The following is a 3,933-nucleotide window of genomic DNA, read 5'->3' as shown; positions in this document are numbered from 1 at the left end:
AGTTGATTAAGTTATGGTTGGAATAGATTTGTTACCAATTTTCACGTAGCTAAAATGAGAAAAATTATCCAATCTTGTTTTACCCATAACTTCTTCATTTTAAATCCGTTTTGAGTGAATCAAATTGCTATAGTTTTATATTGAACTCTATTTTATGAATCTAAATAGAAAAAGTATAGGTTTATAGTCGGAAAAATAAGTTACAAGTCGTTTTTATAAAGGTAGTCATTTCAGTCGAAAGAACGACGTCTAGATGACCATTTTAGAAAACATACTTCCACTTTGAGTTTAACCATAATTTTTGGATATAGTTTCATGTTCATAATAAAAATCATTTTCTCAGAATAACAACTTTTAAATCAAAGTTTATCATAGTTTTCAATTAACTAACCCAAAACAGCCCGCGGTGTTACTACGACGGCGTAAATCCGTTTTTACGGTGTTTTTCGTGTTTCCAGGTTTTAAATCATTAAGTTAGCATATCATATAGATATAGAACATGTGTTTAGTTGATTTTAAAATTCAAGTTAGAAGGATTAACTTTTGTTTGCGAACAAGTTTAGAATTAACTAAACTATGTTCTAGTGATTACAAGTTTAAACCTTCGAATAAGATAGCTTTATATGTATGAATCGAATGATGTTATGAACATCATTACTACCTTAAGTTCCTTGGATAAACCTACTAGAAAAGAGAAAAATGGATCTAGCTTCAACGGATCCTTGGATGGCTCGAAGTTCTTGAAGCAGAATCATGACACGAAAACAAGTTCAAGTAAGATCATCACTTGAAATAAGATTGTTATAGTTATAGAAATTGAACCAAAGTTTGAATATGATTAATACGTTGTATTAGAATGATAACCTACTGTAAGAAACAAAGATTTCTTGAGGTTGGATGATCACCTTACAAGATTGGAAGTGAGCTAGCAAACTTGAAAGTATTCTTGATTTTATGTAACTAGAACTTGTAGAATATATGAAGAACACTTAGAACTTGAAGATAGAACTTGAGAGAGATCAATTAGATGAAGAAAATTGAAGAATTAAAGTGTTTTTAGGTGTTTTTGGTTGTTGGTGTATGGATTAGATATAAAGGATATGTAATTTTGTTTTCATGTAAATAAGTCATGAATGATTACTCATATTTTTGTAATTTTATGAGATATTTCATGCTAGTTTCCAAATGATGGTTCCCACATGTGTTAGGTGACTCACATGGGTTGCTAAGAGCTGATCATTGGAGTGTATATACCAATAGTACATACATCTAAAAGCTGTGTATTGTACAAGTACGAATACGGGTGTATACGAGTAGAATTGTTGATGAAACTGAACGAGGATGTAATTGTAAGCATTTTTGTTAAGTAGAAGTATTTTAATAAGTGTATTGAAGTCTTTCAAAAGTGTATAAATACATATTAAAACACTATATGTATATACATTTTAACTGAGTCGTTAAGTCATCGTTAGTCGTTACATGTAAGTGTTGTTTTGAAACCTTTTGGTTAACGATCTTGTTAAATGTTGTTAACCCAATGTTTATAATATCAAATGAGATTTTAAATTATTATATTATCATGATATTATCATGTATGAATATCTCTTAATAAGATATATATACATTAAATGTCTTTACAACGATAATCGTTACATATATGTCTCGTTTAAAAATCATTAAGTTAGTAGTCTTGTTTTTACATATGTAGTTCATTGTTAATATACTTAATGATATGTTTACTTATCATAGTATCATGTTAACTATATATATATCCATATATATGTCATCATATAGTTTTTACAAGTTTTAACGTTCGTGAATCACCGGTCAACTTGGGTGGTCAATTGTCTATATGAAACATATTTCAATTAATCAAGTCTTAACAAGTTTGATTGCTTAACATGTTGGAAACATTTAATCATGTAAATATTAATCTCAATTAATATATATAAACATGGAAAAGTTCGGGTCACTACAGTAACCTTGGTTATTTTCTTGTTGACTATAACCTTGTTTGTTTTGATAATTTGAATTGGATTGGTTGTTGTAAGGTTGATTGTTGTAAGGTTGTTGGTTTTGGTATTGAAAGTTGTTGTTTCGGTTTTGGTTATAATTGTTGTTGTAACTTTGGTTTCGGTTTAGGTTTTGGTTTGTTAATCCGGGTGGTATATTGGTTTAATTGTTGAATGAGGACTTGCTTTTGATTAGGATTGTAGTAACCTTGGTTTGATGTTTCACCCCGTGGATAGTTTTGATTACTCACGTAATTTACATGAGCATCCGAATTCACGGAAATGCCATCTTGATACCTTGATTAATTTGGGGACAATTCTTCGTGATATGTGGGCCCTCGCATCGTTGATACCCTACTTGCATTACGACTATCGATTGTTGTAGCTTTTTCAACTCTTTCCCATACATTTGAAATTGATTGTTCAAGCTTGCAAGTGTGACTTGCCCATTATCGCTCTCTACTTGTGCTACATTTTTCTTTGTCAAATCTCGAGGTGAAGGTGCCCATTCGTATGTATTAACCGAGATGTCTTCTAACAAAACTTCGGCCGCATTAGGTGATTTATACATAAACACTCCACCGAAAGAGGAATCAAGATATTGTCTAGTCAAAGCATTAGTACCCCGGTAGAACGTGTTGATGTACTCCTTCTTAGTCAAACCGTGTGGTGGGCAAGCTCTTAGCATCTTCTTGAAATGTACCCATGCATCATACAAAGACTCATCACCCCGTTGGGTGAATCTATTGATTTCCATTCTAAGTCATTCCACCTTTGATGGTGGGAAGAAGTGATTGATAAACTCATTGGTTAAATCTTGAAAAGTCCTAATAGAATCGGATGACAAATTCCTTAACCAAACTTTCGCTTCTCCTTGAAGTGTAAAGGGGAATGCCCTTAACTTGAAAACGTCATCGGTGACATCCTTGGTTTTGTAGATATTACAAATATCGTTAAAGTGTTGGATGTGTTCAAATGGATTTTATTCTATTAACCCATGGAAGAACGTATCTTTGATCATTATGAAAAAGTTACCCTCGATCTTCCAATTGTCGGCTCCAATTGGTGGTTTTGTAATAGCTGGAGCTACCACCATAGGTGCCACCAATCTAGCGTTCCACATCGGCGTGTCGTTTGGATCATTTTGTTGCTCTTGATCAACCGGTGGACCATTACCAATTGGATTACCATCTTCGTTTTGAATTGGTTGACCGTTAAGATCCATCTCTTCTAAGCAAAATGGCAAAACCTCAAAATTTTTTCTAAATACCTCTTCTTCTCTACGCTTGTAAACCCCGTGCAAGTGTTTTTTCGGATCGGAGAATGGATGTGTAAACTCTTGATCCTTTTGGGATCTCATTTTCATACACCAACGTACCTATCCTACAATCACAACACAAACACAAACGGTTTTTCAAACACAAATAATATATAAAACAAGTAAAGTAACTTTTGTAAGGACAAATCCTTACAAAAGGATCGAACAATCAAAAGCTTAAACCAAATATTTGTGACGACCCGGATTTTTCCACCTACTTGATTATACTATTTACATGATTTAATAATTCTGACTTGATAAACAATGAATTTTAATAAGTCTTGAAGCTCCGGAAAGAGTTTTATATAAGCATTTGACCACCCTTTTATTCCTACGATTCACGAACGTCATAACTTGTATTAATTATATATATGTATATATATATATATATATATACATATATATATATATATAATTTAAAAATATGATAATCAAATATCTCATTAAGTATATTAACAAGGTATTATATATACATTTTCATACTACTAATTTAGAGAGTTTTCGAACAATATATATGTTACTATTCAAACGATGTAATTAACTTATGTTAAAATGTATTTACATACAATGTATTATGAGTATAAATACAACCTTAAAAGTATT

At 31.6% G+C, this 3,933-nt stretch overlaps 1 non-coding gene across 1 annotated transcript; it reads left to right on the top strand.

Moving 5' to 3' along the window:
• Nucleotides 1-2,671: 2,671 nt before the first annotated feature.
• LOC139894757 (small nucleolar RNA R71) lies at nucleotides 2,672-2,778 on the top strand. Its single transcript, XR_011775242.1, has one exon. It is a non-coding gene; the product is annotated as a small nucleolar RNA R71 (small nucleolar RNA).
• The last annotated feature ends 1,155 nt before the right edge of the window (nucleotides 2,779-3,933 follow it).

Source organism: Rutidosis leptorrhynchoides, chromosome 2, assembly GCF_046630445.1.
Source record: "Rutidosis leptorrhynchoides isolate AG116_Rl617_1_P2 chromosome 2, CSIRO_AGI_Rlap_v1, whole genome shotgun sequence".
In the NCBI taxonomy this organism is placed as follows: Eukaryota; Viridiplantae; Streptophyta; class Magnoliopsida; order Asterales; family Asteraceae; genus Rutidosis; species Rutidosis leptorrhynchoides.
Note: the sequence above shows the minus strand (reverse complement) of the source record. Positions and strands in the feature narration are given on the sequence as shown.